The sequence below is a fragment of the Strix aluco genome, chromosome 16, assembly GCF_031877795.1.
Source record: "Strix aluco isolate bStrAlu1 chromosome 16, bStrAlu1.hap1, whole genome shotgun sequence".
Classification (NCBI taxonomy): Eukaryota; Metazoa; Chordata; class Aves; order Strigiformes; family Strigidae; genus Strix; species Strix aluco.
Genome location: NC_133946.1, coordinates 12,946,810 through 12,965,771, shown reverse-complemented (window position 1 = coordinate 12,965,771; position 18,962 = coordinate 12,946,810). Strand labels below are relative to the sequence as shown.

Genomic DNA, 18,962 nt, shown 5'->3' with positions numbered 1-18,962 from the left:
TCTCCATCACAGTATTTGCAAATTATTCTTTCCAAAGCAATGAAAACCAAAATCTCTCAAGTATTGTGACATACTGTTAAAAACAAATCCAAAAATAGTAGTTTCACACAGATTCAGCATTGCCTAGTTAACCATGTAACTACCCTTTGCCTAACAATGCAGAATTCTGTTTTATTTGTAAAGAATTACTCAGAAACCCTTATTTAACCATAATTTGTGCTTTACTCCAGGCACAGTCTCACTAATTTCACTAGGACAACTCTTAAGTTGGTAATTTAATGAGCCCAGATGGTAGAATCTGGACCTTCTTCATTATTACATCCATTTTGTCTAAAACCTCCACAAACCATCTGGCACAATCAAAGAGTAAAGACAACAGACATATAAAACATGGTGTGATGGCAACATGAGGCCAGGCAAGGTTCACCATCATGACTGAAAATGGCTGCTGCAATGCAGATATTTCCTAACGGATGTATCATTTGTATCATTGCAGGAAGCCCTGATGACAGAATATTCCTTATGGACCATCTCCCCTCCTCTTAAAGGCTTTCTTCCACTTCAAAATGAAAGTGTGGCCTGGATGCTTTTTATGGACAGATGGGGCACTAAAAACCATCACACTTTGTGCTAGTGAACCTTACAGCATCACTGAATCTTTAATTCCATTAACAGGTGTTAGCAGGGGAGGTGTAAACCCTATGCTCCTCTCCCACTGCAGTTTAAAATTATTCTTAATTTCCTAAAGCATCCCAACACTTTGGAAGCACCCACTCTCAGTCCCACTACAGTGCAAGTTGTTCCTCAGCCCACTACCACAAGTGGTTCAGGGCTAGAGCTAGGCTTGGAGCACCTGAAAAGCCACAGCAATCAGAAGTGCTTTATTTGTACTATCCCAGAGGCTCCTAAGGTCTCAAGAAAACCTTCTACTTTCTGACACACAATGTATCCATCAGTTACTGCATTGCAAGAACCGATTCCCTCCACTCCTTCCGTGGAGGGTGAATAAGATTATTCATGTCAAGGCTCAGATGTCTTATATATGTCTTAAATCAACAGATGTTTTTAGAGAAAACATTTTCATAATTTGAATCATGACATCTTCTATTTTGTTAATATAATGGGAGCAGAAGAGGGCTTTTCAATTGAAATTTCTTCAGTTCAAGAGACATGCGTAGTTTTTTGTTTGTTTGTTGAGGGTTTTTTTGTTGGTTTTAATACCATGCTCAGTATCTCTTCCTATCCATATGGTCCTTTTCCCTACTTAAGTCTTAAACAGATTCACTGCACTCCATTTTCTGCACTCGTTTCTAAAGCATATTTTCCATTAAATATACAGTTCCAACAAAAAGTCCTTAGAGTATGTTGCAATGCTTCAAAGCCCGTTTTCTGAGCATCAGGAACACTAGCACTCTTTATCTGGCAGCTTAATGAAGAAGAATCCAGATTCTGCTGCTTACTAGTGAACACTGAACTCGCATCAACAGAAGGCAACGCATATGTGGCTCCAGCCCTCCATCCAGGCATTCGCTGGGACCCAGGCTGCGGCACAGAGCAGATGAAATTAGGAAGGTGGCAAAGAAGAATATATGCAGGGTTTCTAATGACTTGATAAAGGAGCCTTTGAATGTAGGCTCCCAAGCCCTCTCCTGGCATTATCACTAACACAGGTGCAAATTCTACAAAGAAAATTACATCCAGCAAGGATGTTGAGCATGTTCATAAGACTTCTCTGCTCTGGACTTCTGCTTTTATTTTGAGAGAGGTTTGTCGGTGACGGTTTGCTGTATGTAAAGTCCTTGTTGTCTCATATGTTGCAAAGATTAACCTACACTTAGCTGTCCTAGACCAATCCACTCTGTACTGCAATCAATATAATTTGCAAGGTATAGTTTGGATTATTGAGATCTGCATATGTTCTGAAGCCTTTTAAGACAGCCGATTTTCCTATTAAAATTCCACGGATATGGGATCTGAAAAATATGGGAAAATATTACTGCTTTGGTCTGCCCCACTGGGCAGAGACCTGGAGACATAACAGGAAGGCATTACAGGGAAGAACTACAGTCTGCTAAGGCAAACTCATGCTTTTGAAAAAGTACCTTGTAATAAAGACAAGCTCTCAGAAATATATTAATAATAGTAACTGATTTAGTCTACTTATTTTTCTTTTTAACAGTAGCTGCAGCAGAATGTCTCTAAGCATTGAGAAGTTTAAAACTGTATGCTTTTCTGAGTGCTTAAAGGAAATCTTGCCACCTTTCAAGAGGTGTTATATAGCTAAACTTTCATTTAAGAGTCACAGCTTAGCTTTGTGGCAATTTGCCTATTCCCTTCCAGTAAAACAGATAATTATGTCCTCCCAGAACAACATCCGTTCTGATGAACTGGAAAGTCCAACAGAATCTATAAAGATTTCTGTCTTGAGAGCGCTTCTATAGAGACTCCAAAGAACATTTTTATAAGAACTACATGCTTTTATCAGGTATACCTGTTCTCTAAGCTGGGCCCCTGTAAGTTTAGCCATGCAATACCATACAAACTAACATAAAGAGGTAAATGACCTGCTCAGCAAGGACTTGGCATGGAGATACTCAGAAAGTATTAATTCAACTATCTCATCCCAAGTTTAGTCTACAGCACACAGATAGCCTAACCATGATCACATCAACAGGCTTCTTGCAAGACATGAGAATTAACTGCCTTCAAGGCTAGACCTAAAGACTGGAGAAAGAGACCTTGTGCTATCAGAAATGTGTACATGCCTGAGCCATGTTACACTCTAGTGTAATCTCTAAGTGAGAAAACAAGATCAAGCCATTCACACAGCTATATATATCCAAGTCCCTGATTGAGAACAAGTGACAATGTTTGTGGATAACAGAGCCAAAGGAAAACAGTTTCAAACTTCTCATCTTTATGACACTGCAAAAGGTATAGATCTTAACTAGTATTAACTCCCCAATCTCATCCAAAGTTTCCCTCCCTACAATTCACAGACAGCCTGTTTCCAATCAAGTCAGTGAACAGTCTCTCTGCTAGGCTTTCACAGCTAGGTGACAAGTTTACTTCCCACACAAACTTCCTAGTATAGCCAACAGTGGTGGTGGACTTGGTTGTCATTGCAATCTGGCATTTATCTTCCCTCAAGCTATTTTTTTCCCCTTGAATTGAAAACAGGCAATACCTGGTGGAGAGAACAGACCTCACTTGAAACACACTGCAGTCCAAAACTTGCGTCCAAATGTAAGAACTCAGCGCTAAGCTCTTCTATTACCTTCAGCATGCTCAGGCAATTGCAGCTTTGAAATGAAAGGAAAACAACGTGAAAATCAAAGAGACCAGTGCTACTGTGCAGATTCGCTTACCTTATGAAGGAATTTTCACTAATACTAGGGACCATGCTTCTCAGACTATGGAGGGCATATTGTATTGGAAAAAACTTCTGAATATAATTATGGAAGCTCTCTGGTGCTCAGGGTGTTTGCTTAATCTTGCTTGCTTCAGTATTAAAAAGAACGAATAGAGTTTTGTTTGTGCTTTGCGCTCTTACATCATTGGAATTGTACCTCAGCTGAAGAAGCTGGTCTGAATCCAGCCTTTGTACTGAAATTTTCTTCCTTTCTGCATACAGGAAAGAGGTATTGATTTGTGCCACATCTAGTAAAGTCACCAACAGCCACTTTTCACCTAGTAGCCTATACAAGACTTCCAATTTAGATAAATTACAGCTATTGCTGTACCAGCAGGGAAGTAACTTCACTATGACTTCTACCAGTGCTTAAAGAGCTCTCACTGAATATAACAAGTTCACATTTATTGATAAATCAGACTGGAATAAACTGAACACTCCTTTAAAAGTGACTGCTCCCCAGGGAAGCAAGAAAGTATATTGCTGCTATTGAATCAGGAGTTAGTATTTTCCTGTGTAGGTTGAAGAAAAGGTTTGTATTTTAAAAAGTACATTGACTAGTTCAAGCTTAACTATCTTGATTTGAGACACCGGGTAGAAAGAGTTCACAATACTTAACAGTACAATTTCCTGGTATTATTATAAGCTCAGAGGAAACTTAACTATATGTTTTGGTGGCAGTGTGAACTCACATGGCTTTAGCCAGTCAGGAAACACACCGTCAATACTGCCCTTAAAACTGATGTCAATCTAAAATGCTACAGTCTTGTTTCCTCATGCCTACACTAGTCACATATTCTCACCCCATCCTTCATACAGCTGTCTGGTTCAGGGAACTGATTCATCTGAAAATCAACAGTCTGAAGTTTTTTTTCCTTTTGGGAATGCTGATTTTCAGCCATTCATTTGGGTTCTTCTGGACTGTCAGGAAAACATACCTTTTAAATGTCTTCAAAATATGTGTTACTTAAAACTAAATTTACATGCTTTCTATTTAAGACAGAAATCTTCGTGATTGTGGACAGCATTCTAAATGTTATAGGCTCCTACAGTGTATAAAATACAATTGTGGCCTTGCAAACATGAAAGCTATTTTTGTGTTTAATTTTTTGAGAACAAAAAGAGACAAAAAGGATAAAAACGTTCACCAAGATATCTTCTCTCTGACATGAATGCAGCAGAAACTCATGTATTTAATGTGACAAAAACTCTTAGATTTCATACATGAATATTTGGTTTTAGATGCAAAGCATCTGCATTTACTCTCATTTGGCTTCAGCAAGCAAAATGTGTGCACCTCAGATCTGGATCAGACTTTACTACAAAAAAGTGACTTCTGGTTTCCTTCTGCTGCACTTGAGGGTCAGTCACGGTCTGGTAAGTCTTCTCAACAAGCCCTATAATAAACTTAATGAACCCTGGTTTGTTGAAAGCCCTTAGTAATCACATTTTGCAAAAAAGGCTTAGTACAAAATAATCAGAGGCATATATATTTTGTCTTTGCAACACAGATATGTCTATGATAACCAGACATCACTGTGAAAACAGCTTACTTACAAATTGTGTCTAACATGCATCACAATTCCTTGGTATTATTCTTCCTTGTCCTTTCCCTTCATCCTCAGGATATTTGCATGAAAACACCCATTCAAGTCTCAGGAGCTCACCTGCTCCTGTTGCTTATTCCTCCATGAAGTCATAGTCCTCTAATTGCAACATCAACATCATTTGCACAATAATGAATTGTTTCTTGTGACACAACAGATTATAATTTTGCTAAGGAATGAGAGTAGATTAGCTTTAATGAACAAAGATTCTTTTTCATTAATATTTTTTGCATCACAAAGAATATGAGAAATGAGAAAATAGACTGTCCTTTGGTATTTCCCACAGGGTGTCACCAGTCCCTAAAAACATCACAATACAATTCCAAGCACAGTTCATTGCTTAGTACAGACTGCCTGGGAGCAGGGGCTGCAGGGGAGGCACAAAGGGAACAAACCAAGCTGCAAGTCTTAGTAAGTCTTAAAAGGAACTTCCCTGTTGAGCTGACACTGATGATTGAACCTTCCTCACCCCAAGGCTGACTGACAGTCTGCCGGACAGCTGAGAAGCTTCCTGACTTTGCAACTACTGTAGGTTTTGATTCATTAGAGCATCATGCGAGGCAAAACACAGGTCACAGCTATAATACAGAGCAAGCTGCTGGCCCCGGTGGTGTTAGCACACCTCCCTTCCTTCCTGCCAGACACATGTGGCTCCCACTCAGAGCACCACCAGAGCGCAAACTGCAAAATTAATAGCAGTTATATGCCTCATACAAGGTTTTAATAATATGTGATGGGGGGAAGGGGAATCTTGATGCAGCTGTGTAGGGACTTGAGAGAGGGGGATTCGGTCTTCATTTTGTCATACATTTTTTATGAGTCACTGGGTAAATGGCTTGAGTTATGCTAGTTGAGCTATTTCCTGACTACTTCTGTGTATGGACATCTTTCCTAGAAGCAAGCTGTGCTACCCAGGAATGTCTGAAGCACACTCGGCCATACAGACTGTGGCTTAACAAGATCTCTATTATACTGTACTTTAAACCTGAATTAACTTTCCAGTGTAGACAAATTACCTTAATTTTAATTTCTCAATTTGTACTCTATAAAGCAGAAACAAGTCAGAACTTGTCTGTATGCTGAGGAGAATTTACAGTATCCTAATTACTCCACAAGAACTCTCCACGCAGATGTTCTTAGTACATGTTTAGGGTGGGTAACACACTTTCCAAATTACCTTGTATAAAGGCATGCTTAGGAGTAAGAATATAACCAGTGAATTACCTCAGAGCAGGCAGTGAGCTATAAATTAATAACTTGGCTTCCCAGTGCCTGCACAAACAGACACTTGAGCTGCATCTCCCCTACCCAGAGAGACAGCAGTGAAGATGACACAAAGCCTGAAAACCCTTGAAATGGACTTTCATTTTGTAACTGACTATTTGTGACAATGTGGACAATGGTGCCAGATTGAAGGGTTTAAATGGCCAGCTTGGCCACTGCAGCTGGTAGCGCTATTTTAATCTATTTTCAGAAGGCCACGAGACTTCTTTGAGCATGTTTGCCTCAGACTACTTCTGCAGAGCCCTTCCTGAGATCACAGAGGAGGAAAGACACCAAACAAAGGCTGGGGTGGCCAGGGAGACACTTTGCTTCCAACACCCACACAGAGAAATGGTTGGTGATGGCAGGAAGGGAGGAGGAACAGATTTGTACCTCATCCTGGCTCTCCTCCCCTGACAGAGTAAGTGGCAAAAAAAGGAAATGGTGTAAAAAAGAAAGGAAAAAGGAAAGACAGATGTGGTGGGGTGGGGAGGGGGGGAGGGAGAAAAAATAGGAGATCTTAGTGGAAAAGCAAACAAAACAGCAAAATGAGAAATAAAACAAGGATTGATGAAAATGTTAGTCCCAAAACCAATGAGACAAGTTAGGTCCTCTGCCACACTGAGTATTCAGGTTCAGGCATGCTTTGCTAAGAGATGAGGTGACCTTCAGTATGGTGGCCCTGGCTGTAAATAGAGAGAGAAACAAAGTGCTTGCATTGTTCAAGTCAGAGCAATAAAGGAAAAGCCCTGGATCAGCACTATATGTGTATATATATATAGATCAGTACATAACTGCCTTTCTACAGTGCTAAGCAGAAGGGAACAGGCAAGATGGCTAACAGGAGTAGAAGAAAATCTGAGACCATTTAAGGACCAAGTTTGCACAAAGATCCAGTGTTCTGCTCCCAGAAAAGGCTGTAAAGAGCATTCAGCAAAGGACAGCCTGAGGATAACCAACTCTCCTGGCCAATGCAGATGTCACCAGGAACACTAACTTCAGAGGAAGGTGGCAAGGAGCATCTGGAGAAGGGATGTGGAATGAATGCTTCATGAGTGTCAGGAGGATTGAAAAAGAGAGGTCTTCAGCAGAAGTACCTGATGGCAACTACTGATGCTGTCATGCGCAAAGTCCTTTGAGTTCTCTCTAATACCATGCAGTAAAAGAAAACTAAATTCATCGGTACAAGCAGAAGGAAATCTGACATTGGCACAAAATATTTTAAGTTTCAAGCAGGAGGGGAAGATCTTTTGATACCAGTGCCTCAATAAGGTCAAGAACTGGTATGTGGTGTTACTATGAATCTCCTTCTGTTTAGATCACTATGTCCTAGTAATTGTGTTACTGTTCCAAGTCAGTATCTCCAGGAAGCAGGTCCTGTCCGTGATACCTAAGCTGCCAATGCTAACACTTCTAGTGAAGTAACTATTAATTTGGATGGACTGTCTCAATATGATAATATAAGAGCATCCTGGGAGGATGAGGAACTGGCTGGAGAGCTCATGGATGTAAGTAGAAAATACTAGCCAAAACTGTCTTGGCTTGTACAAAGAGATGAGAACAACCTTGGGTCTGTCTCTTTTGCTCTTGGCAGTCACCCAAGGAATCTGTAGAAAGGCACAGAGAAGATCTTAATTCCCCTGTATCCAAAGTATATCCAGAAGTGACCCTGGACACAGGCATTAGCAGCAGCAAATGAGATGCCAAGCAAGTCTGTTGTTTGTATTAGGGATTTGTGCAAGAATCCTTCAAGAGAGGTATCTGTTTACATTTAGAAATTATATTCTTGCACTTAAAGCAACATCTGCAGGGTGCAGGAGCTCTGAGGTGTGTTTGAGCACTGACATGGATTTCTTTTGCGGCATTAGGACTAAGCTGCTTAGAGGCAAGATCCTCAAATTCAGTGCCAGAGAGTAAACCCCATCACCCACATTCTGGTATTTGGTTGAGTGACCCTTTTTCCCTGAAGTGGTCCTATTTTTCATACGCTACTTCAGAAACTTATGGTTTGATCACTCCTCTACCAATGAGCCAGGAGTAACTTTATGACTTACGTCACACAAAAGCAGTGAGGACATGTTCTTTTGTAAGTTCAAGTTCTCCAGAAACATGGTGGGGCCCAGACATGCGGCTATCACTAATGGTAAACACATCAGTAACAGAGACAAACCATTCCTCACCAGCTTCTGCAGTCATCAAAACCACCCTCTCCTGTCTGCCACAGCTGCCCTCCTGCAAACTGGCATCTCCTGGGGCAATGAGCACCTGTTTTGTGCACAGTGGTTTTCTGATTCTGATCCCCTTCATGTTTATGAACCTCTTGGGTCCTGCCTACCTCTTCTTCAGACACTACACGTTCTAAGCCAAAACAAATAAAACCTGGCTCCCTGTGCTCCCAGGACGATAAGCCACAGCGGGGTGTGAGCAGGCTGACTGAGAGGGTATGGTCCATGCCCTGCCTGCCTAAGCTCCATCTCCCACCCCAGATGACTGAACAGACAGAGAGAAAACATGGGAGAGAAGCATGGTGACATCAAAATGAGTGAACCTCAACCTTCCTCCTAGCCATGTCACTGAAACAGAGAAAGCACACTGAAGAACAGGGAGGAGGGATGAGGACCAGACAAACATCAAAAGAGTTTCAGACTGGTAGAACAAGGATGAGATGAAGGGTAGCTAACATACTGTGTCAGAAAAACACAGGTGGGAAACAAGGAATTTAAGAGAAGATATTTTTAGAAGAAAAAAAAGGTAGTAAGAAACACCAGGAGAGAATAGAAATACGCTCCCCTTCTTTCCCACCACACTGGGAACGCATTCCATGTCCCCCAGAGAAAGCAGCCCATCTCTCCTCATGCTCAGGGAGGTTTTCATTCTATGGCTAAAGTTTTCCTCATGGAACAAACTTTGAATTTTCCTAAACATAGTTCAAGAAAAAGGGATCTGTGATACTGTGGTCACCTGGTGTGAGACTTTACTGAAAGAGACATAAGCTCCTGCTGTCCTGCAAAGCAGGTACAACTCTACGAGTGTGGGAAGCGTCCAAACTCTGGGTAGCTGCTCATTCAATACACAAACACAAACTCAAATCCAAACTCAAGGTTTTTGAGTCCCTAATTCATGAGTAGAAGCCTCATCCCACACACACATACAGCTCTGTAGTGACTGCAGGAGACTAGCAGTTCCCAGACTCCTGCAGTTTCTTTAGAGAATTGACTCTAGGGGGTGAAAAAAGAGGGGAGAGGAGAAAGGACAAAGAATATTGGCAGCTATACCAGAATCACAATAACATAAACTAAGCACAGCAAACTATTTCTTATTGCTTTTGTTAACAAAAATTATAGTAGCTATAGCAACATAAAAGGGGGGGAGGGGGCAAAAAAAAAGCCTGAGACTTTTTAAAATCCCCAAAGAACACAGCTTTCTAATATGGAAAAATCAAGATTTATTGCACCAGCAGCTCCCACAAGGCAGTGCTATAGTAGTGCACAATGGTTTCAATTAAAAGCACGAATCATTAACCGGTGCAGTTGGGCTTAGTAGTTGGCAGACAACATCATCTCTTCCAGTGAGCCATGACTTCTTCAGGGACTGAACTAGATTCTCTTGCTGGGTGATGTGCCCTTCAGTCCTGTTTCTGGTGGCTTTACCTCATATCCTCTGTCAAGCCCTATGACAGAGTGACTAATGCCGCTGCTCAACAGAGAAAATCAGGGAAAAAACTCCTGGGCTCGAGTCCTTGTGCATATATAACCCTTTCCAGTCATCACACACTGATACCCTACGGGCACTGCCCACAGCACGGCACTGCACACTCAGCAAGCATCTCAGAGAAAAGCATTTCAGTCCCCTGCTGCCTGTGTGTATTTTTCTTCTCAAATACACACACTCGCAAGCTCAAAGAGGGGAGGAATGTCTGGCACTTCTGCGGTGACTATCTGGCAGAAGCACCACTCCATTTTCTGGCAACTCAGCCAGGGTCTTAGAACAATTATTTCAGTTCCTGATTCGAGCACTAGAGACAGAAGATCAAGTTACATTTCTCTCCAGCCATCAACACTAATTCAGTTTTCACTAAGTCAGCCTTGCTGGAATTTCACTCTTCCACACTAAAACAAAAAAGGAAAGTGTGAATCAACACTGAAAAGCCATTAGAAGAAACATAAGGAATTTCAAAAGTTGCCCTTCACAAATGTAAAAAATACCAATAAGATCCATAGAGAAGGGGCTGTTTCTTCCTAGAAGGGATATTTTTATAAGGTAAAATGATGAAGAACTGAATCTATTGCAAACGAAATGGTGCCATGGTCCTCAGTTATATCCACTAGCTTTATAATTACAGTGTAAATAAGCTTTCTTCTCTTACTACTACAAGCTGGTTTGTGAATTTGTAGAGAGCATCTTCCCAGCTATCGTTCAGTCACAGGTGTATGCAGCTGTCAGAAGAAGAGACGCTTTTCTCAAGAAAAGAGTTCAGCTCCCATAGCACTGACCTTTGTCATCTGCATGAAAGGAAAGTTTTGACAAGCTACCACAACCATAAGTGTTATAAATCTCCTTTCATCAGGCCTCCAACCACTAGACAGTGAAACAACTGGAAACACTTAAACCTGTTTTAACATTCCTTGTAGTAGGAGGCAGCAAAACACACACCCACCCACCCACCGGAGCCAACTACAGCCACCTAACCGCTGTGGACTGCGGCTCCTGCCAACAGAGGGTTTCTGTTGAGGCTTCCTGGAGGAACAGCCATTCCCAGCAGAGCGAGGAAGCCGGGCAACAGCCGCAGACACGCTAGCTCTGTTCCCGTGCACGCCGCATTCACAGCGGCAGAAGGGAGCGAGGGGGTTTTAGACAGAGGCAAAACAAACAAACCCACAAACAAACCGTGAATGATACCAAATACCTTTTAAACCTTTCGAGGCTGTGAGATGGTATTTGATGATTTGAAAGAGCTTTCCTTTTATGAAAATGATTTATGTACTGCTGTGTACCTGACATGTTAGAGTCCTCTCAAGAGACCAGCTGCTGTTCCAAAGAACTTACACTTCTATGATAGGAATTTCATAAATGAAGGCACTAACTATCTTCCCAGATGCAGGCTTGAATAGACCCACTGTACTGGTGAGTTCTGCTGAGGGAACAATCTTTCTTCACAGTCCACAGAGCGGGAGTAAACCTGATGCACAGCAGCATTACAGACTTAACTGTTTCATTCTTTCATTGGAGAGGACCAAGACCTGCAGGAGCAGCCAGACAAGCACTGCCGCCCATGAGCCCTGCAACCGAGACCCCACCACACGGCATCGTGCAGGCTGCTCCCACGCTGCATCTTGCATGAGTGATTCAGACTTCCCAAACCCCACTTCTCTGCTCGCATTGCAAGTCTTAACAGCTGTAATGCCAGAGAGGGCACAAGAGTACACAGCCTCAAAAATGTGTCAAGAAGAAAGCGTGATCCCACGCCCTTCCAGTCAGCTGGATGTGTCCAGGAAGAACAAGTAGCCAGTGCGTTCAGGAATAGAGTCCCCTTTCTCGTTTTCAGATTGGCTGCAGCGCTGTAACGGGCTATCGCTTATGTTTAACAGTATTAAAACATGTAACATGAACTTGAAATATTTGTATGAAATGATTAATTTTTTCCAGACAGTATTTGGATTGTCACTCCGGCACCAGCGTTTCTACCCAAAGTTTTAGCACTGGTGTTCCTACTTTAACTCAATTCAAAACTGTGAGTAAAATATAATTTAATAGCAATTTGATTTTGCAATGATCTCATTGAAAAGGCATATCCAGCATTGCCCTTGCAACACAGAAACGGCCACAGGATAAGCCTGAGGGACATAGATTAACACTGAGATCAGATACAATTTCAGCCCCTTCTCCCTTGCAGGGAATGTTTTGGCCTCTTGCCAAGCAGAGAGCATTCCACACACAGTAGGGTAAATTCAGTATAGCACCCATATGGAAATATCTTCTTCAAGACAAGGCCAGGGTGTAAAACCTATTATCTGAACACACGTGCTCTTACTCTGAAAGTGAATGGGCCTACAGCAAAAATTTAACTAAAACTTTTCCCATCTCATGGGAGTACATATTTGAGCAAACTTTTGAATGGTAGTGTCGTACACCCCAGCAGTGAAGCTGGCATTCATCTTCCTTTTTTCTCATGGATTTAAGATGAACACAGTAGAGGTCTAATTCAGATCTGCTCCCTATAGAGGACTATTTTTATTGTCTCTTTTAAAGTGTGATTACTATAGAAAAGTAACACTGCATCATCAATCTGACCTTCAGAATTACACCTGTCTACTCCCAACACATCACAAACAAAAATATCAAAACAGATTTGTAATGATCAGTCATAACATATAATTCACCTATCGAAAGGGCAAACCTGAATTCTACTCAGCTTTCATAGAGTTTATGCTTATGCAAGTTGTCAGCTAAACTCTATGGTTTCAGGTACTCCTTTGCTAGTGTTCATAGAGGATGCTATCAGAAATTAAATCATATCCCAGGCTTCTGTCCTGTCTCCTACTCCTTCACTGTTCTTCCTTCAGCTGTATGCACACTCATCTTTCCAATACCAGTAAGCAGAGAACTGAAAATGTGAATCTACAAATAGATAGTTACAGATACATAGGTGCAGTTATGCACATATATGCACAATACTGCACACACAATTTGTTAATAAAATTCACAAAACTTGTCTTCCAGTAAGTAAATTAGCCAGAAAGTATACACAGAGTATAAATAATGCTTTCCTACTAAAAATTCCATCATCATAAAACAAATACAGCCTTTGAGGCTTATAAAATCTCTTACATGAAAACTCTTCAGTTTCAGCTTCATGTGAACATATTTTTTTCCTGGGTTTGATTAACGAACAAATCTAAACATTCAAGACAGAAATGAATCCGTTTTGTCTGGCATGAAGTCTGCATTACCAAATTCCACGTGGTTTCTAGTTGATACCACAAACTTGGCCACAGTTCATTCAAAACTCAGTCCTAGTCCTCCAAAAGGTAGGGAAATACCTGTGAAACTTTTTATGATGCTGAGACAGTGATTTGCATTACAGAGGCAGAAAGAATGCTACCTGTGCCTACTGCAAAGTGGGCAAAAGCTGACTAACAGCAGATTTCATCCTGCTAGACAAAATAAGTGTCTTGTGCAACTCCAAAAGGTAATGATTTATGAGATTATGAATACACTTCAAATATCTTTTGTGGCTATCTACTCATCTGATTATTTGGTGCTGAGGTATTTTAACTGGTAATTTGCCTTGATATTTGTAGGAGTTGTAAATGCACCAGGATTCACAGGTTCCCACAGAGCACAAATTCCTGCAGTTTCCTGATGGAATAACTGCATCTCTTCTCTGGTGTGTGCCTAATAACTTGATAATCTGAACTCCTACCTCATTTTCCCCAGACAAATCTTTTCCTGTTTAACCTGAAGGAAGAATGCACAGTGGCACAGCCATATACATCCTATGTTTTAGATTCCAGAGTCATGCTAAGGATCCTTTTCCTGATCCTAGGAAGTCTAAGGGTGTGAAAACATTAAATTCACTTTAGTTGAATCTTGACAGCAGCTATACTCTAGGTGGAGCTCTAAAGAAAATACACAGGTGAAGATAGTTTGAAGTTTGAGGGCTTTTTTCCAAACTGCAGTTTAACTTCATAGCACAGTTTCAAGGTATTATCACTGCTGTTCCAGACATCGACATTTTCTTAACCATTTGACCAGTCTTCCTATTAAAAAGCCAATACAGCTGGAGTTTCTGTGAGTGACAAATTTGCCTCGTACTGTAGCTGTATCACCAAAACTTCAAGCAACTGCTCCATTTATTTCTCACGGAAGCAAGTTTTGGCCCTTCCAGTTTTAACAAGAAAACTGGAGCCACAACACAAAAAATGAGAGCCCTTTGGTAATGTGACCACACCCCACTCATTCTGCTCTGTGCCCAATATCCCCACCCAGCCACAGATACACAACGGAGAAATACCAGTTGTTGAAACTTTGCAGATGGCAACTCCAATATTGTGCCATTTTGGACTTTCTCCTCAAAGGATCACTCCACATGGCTTCTTTTATAGGGTCAGGATTTCTTTTCTTGGGGGGATGGATATTTGGGCATGGAAAATAGCTGTGGGCATGAACAATGGGGAAATAGCATTTATAAACTGAAATAAAGTCTTTCAATTTGTGGAAACAGCTGGAGGGAGGAATGAATCTTATGAATAACATAGCTGAAACTGAACAGACTGTTGACAGCAAGTTCTTTCAGATGCTAACTATGGCTACACTCTTACATGACCATACAACACTTAAATCTATAACTAAAGAAGATTTCATGCACAATGATGTATCCAGCATTTTCTGTTTTACTATGCTGTGATTAACCAGTCCCTCCTTTCCCTACACATAATTTTAAGGGAAGAAAGAGTAGTTTCTTCTGTGTTTTGTGTACTTAATGGTGCTATACACATGCTAAAATGAGCATTTGTTTTCAGTGCATAGAGATGCTCACCAAAAGGAAGGAGATGGCCCATGAAAGGAAGCACACACTACTTGCAAGTCTTTGACTTGCTGGCACAAACAGCACAGTCTCCATGTGGACTATTCAAAGGCAGTTTTGCAAAGCACCAAATGGACCTTCTGTACAGGAACTACAGCATGGGCTGAACATCCCCAAGGTAAGGACAGCAGCTTGGCATCAAGGGAATACATGTGGACATGGATCTGCCTTACAGGTGAAGTAGAGCCAGGCTTCTACTTCTTCCAGCCTCTCACTGTCCTGCTTGTATCTCCTCCCTGCTCATTTGATTTGGTGCATAGCATCTGTTCTTCTCCTGCTGATAGAAAACAGACTTCCAGCAGACACCACTGCTCCAGGCAACTACCAAACACTACCTTCATACAATTCTCAGAAACACTTAACAGAAGTCTTATTCCCATGCCCAGCAATGGTTTGTGTACTCAGGAGCTGACATATCTTTGCAAGTCAATAGAATGCAACTGTGTGAATCATTTATGTGCTTTTGAAAAAGGTGAATCACCCTCAACACAGCTGATATAAACTGGATGTTATCTGCTTTAAGCAGGCAATTCATTCAATGAAAAAGTATTAAGCTAGGCAGTCAGCCTAGGGTGTACGTGCATAGACACCTTGGAGGGAGCATCTGCTGAGTTTCATGTTTCCCAAAACAATGAGGCTTTCAGGTATCAAGAAGTAATCACACTTCTTACAAGAAACAAGAGTGAGACTTCAAGTGTATGTCATTCAGTACAACACCTTTTCAATACAGCATCTTTTCAGAGTAACTCCACAAGTGAATGCCCAATGAAAATAGACAATAAATACAGAGCCAAAATTCCACATGAGAAAACACCTTAGTAATGTCTCTAAATGTATTACAGAAATCTTTCAAAACACTGCCAGCAAGGTACTTTACTGATGCTAAGAAGCAGCACATCTATTTCAATAAAAATTTTTCTTTTTCTCATGGAAGAAAAAAAAGCTATTTGCCAGATAAATCTTTTCTTTCAAAGCTACCCTGCTTCAGCCAAGCCCCATTATTCATTGTGCTGTTAGACAAGATTGCTTTGATGCCAATGGATCATACAGAAGATTTAACACAGTAATCTGTCTGAAAAATTCGGTGGTAAGGTCAAGGGTAAACTAAGGTAAGAAGTGTTTACCTAGTTCTAATTTAGTTAAGAGCTTTACTTGCTTCACAAACCCATGAAGTTGATCAACTTGTTTGGTTTATTTTATTTATCTAGCACTACATACTCAAAACTTCCATCTTCTGTTATGACTACTGCCTGACTTGTCCAGTTACCTAGAAACTCAACCATCTAAGGAGAAACAAAGACTAAATTAAAATACTCTTGTCTATAAATGGTCTGTGCAGAAGACATCATGCTTCTGTAATCAGTTATTGAGTTTAAGATTACAGGTTCATGTTTCAGAAAACAACAGCTACAGAGACATGAAGAAGGGGAAAGGACATGACCAGCATTATGGAAAAACACCATGCCCAGAGAGTTTGGAACTACTTGATTTTTAATTTACAGAATTGTTCTTACTGATAAAGCTGTCAGCCCAAAAGCTCAGTGAAATCAAAACCCAAATATTTTAGTCTGCTTGCTCAGTAAACACAAAATTAGAAGCAGTATTTCTATTAGTTTTTTTCTGTGAACAATAATAGTTCACAAGTAGGAAAGGTGCACTGTTTCAACACCTGTCTACTCAACAGCAACAGTCTCACAAAATACAGTCTTTGTGCCAACACACTGAATCCTGAAGTACTTTTACTCCCAAAATCAACAGAGATTTGCCTGAATGATTAAGGGTCCCTGTTGCTTCCACTAGGCATCACAGGGAGTTCAGGCATCTGGACTTAAGGCCAAGGGCCACTGTATTTTAGTCTGAATCTTATTTCTAAGGCTTACTTTAAATAGCACCAGTGAGTTCTACAAACTCAAAAAAACAACCCCAGGAACTGAGGACGGGAAAAGAAAGGTTGACTTTGAATGAAGGGACTCAAAGGCCCTGTTCACACTGGACAAGTAATTTGAGTCTTTTTCTTAGCCAACAAGTGGTGTTCTGTTATATGCTTTTGTTCAGGGCTGTGGGGAGATGAAAGGTTTCACACAGACGTGTAGAGGCAGGGGAGGTGAGGCAGGGTCTTCCTAAGGATTTGTTATGAATGAAGATAGGCATGGCTGTAGAAATACCAGGATGCCTGCTTTGTACAAACACAGCAGACAGACAGGTCATCAGGTTTATAGTCCAAAGGACATAGAAACATAGAACCATATGGTTTGGGTTGGAAGGGACCTTAAAGATCATCTAGCTCCAACCCCCCTGCCATGGGCAGGGACACCTTCCACTAGCCCAGGTTGCCCAAAGCCCCGTCCAACCTGGCCTTGAACACTGCCAGGGAGGGGGCAGCCACAGCTTCTCTGGGCAACCTGTGCCAGGACCTCACCACCCTCACAGGGAAGAATTTCTTCCTTAAATTTGATCTAAATGTACCTTCTTTCAGTTTAAAACCATCACCCCTCATCCTATCCCTACCCTCCCTGATACAGAGTCCCTCCCCAGCTTTTCTGTAGCCCCCTTTAAGTCCTGGGAGGCCACTCTAAGGTCTCCCCAGAGCCTTCTCTTCTCCAGGCTGCACCCCCCCAACTCTCTCAGCCTGTCCTCATCAGGGAGTGCTCCAGCCCCCCTGAGCATCTTTGTGGCCTCCCCTGGCCCCGCTCGAGCAGGTCCATGTCCTTCTGATGTTGGTGCCCCCAGAGCTGGACACAGCACTGCAGGTGGGGTCTCACGAGAGCAGAGTAGAGGGGCAGAATCCCCTCCCTCGACCTGCTGGCCACACTGCTCTGGATGCAGCCCAGGATATGGTTGGCTTTCTGGGCTGTGAGTGCACAGTGCTGGCTCATAGACATGACAGAGACAATTTTACACTGACTAAATCTAAAGCAAGCTCCTACTTTCTACACAGATCTCTTTGATAGTTCATCAGCACCTTTAGTCTCAGTTGCTTCCCATTGTTCTTCTCACCAAAGTCCCCAGTAAGCCCTTAGAACATGGGCAATACATGGGGTTTGAGGTTTGTTAGGGCTTGAGGAGTGTGAAAACTAAAGTTCTCTTTGGGCACTATAAACAACAAAAAAACCCCACACTGCCTCTATCAGACAGTGAATGGACCCCTCAAGAACTAGTTTCAGAAAAAACTATGATTAAAAATTGTATTGGAAAATAGTCAAGTTATGGTTTATGAACAAAAAAGCATTAAAAAAAATTACATTGGAACTTCCATTAAGAAACCAGAAATAGAAATGTAGGTACAAATAACTATTTAAAGTAATGTAAGGTAGGAATTTTAAAACACCACTTAAATGGATTTGACAGATTCCTACCCTCTGTTTTAAGAAAACATTCTGGAGAACAATTCACAAGCATGTTGGTTCTCCTAATTTATCTCAATTGCGTAACAATTTACAAAGCTTCAGTAAAAGACTTGCAACATCCTTTCCCTCTTTGCTGCCTGCACACCTCCTTACCAGTGAAGGCTATTTAAGAAAAGCTGAAAACAAGGAAAATTTAAAGTCATAATCATCAGTTGAAAGGAAAGGGTGTAAGTAATCCTTCTACATAAAAAATAAGGGACCCAAAGGATCTGCCAGTACAGCTGCTTCTGTCACTTCAGATACTCCCTAGTTCTTGTGACAACATTGTTTTCAGTCTAAATTGCTGTTTACTTGTCTTCTGACTCTTGTCCCTCTTTCCCTCAGTTCATTTATAGAGAAATATCAAAGCCCCTCCCAGCCTTCCTTTTGCATTGTTTTTTGCAAAGCTCCACTCCTCTGTCTGTTTTTTGGTCCTCTGTGATGTTGAGCATGCTGACAGCTATTCTCTGTGCTGGCTGCAGGTCAAATATCACCCATTTGAATGTGGATGACCAGAATCACCCACAGTCTGCCAGAGGGATGCTGCTCTGTGCCTTCCTTATCTCCACTGAAAGTATGCACATTAGATTAGGTTTGCCATTTTCACCACATTTTGTTACTAATCAGTGCACCCAGTTTCTTGTCCTCATCTTCAGGTAATGACACTGCCATCAACCAACTCATCTGTGTAGGAGAAGCAAATTTAA

General features: G+C 41.4%; 1 protein-coding gene across 5 annotated transcripts in view; it reads right to left on the bottom strand.

Annotated features, from left to right (window-relative positions):
• Positions 1 to 18,962, bottom strand: part of DENND2B (DENN domain containing 2B) — a 177,704-nt gene that overhangs the window by 103,939 nt on the left and 54,803 nt on the right. The window contains exon 1 of one of the 5 annotated variants that reach the window (XM_074841780.1): positions 3,188 to 3,206. The exons of the other annotated variants lie outside the window; for them this stretch is intronic. The gene's annotated coding sequence lies outside the window, so the exon portion shown is untranslated. Of the gene's footprint in view, positions 1 to 3,187; positions 3,207 to 18,962 lie in introns of those variants that run through there. 5 annotated transcript variants of the gene reach the window in all.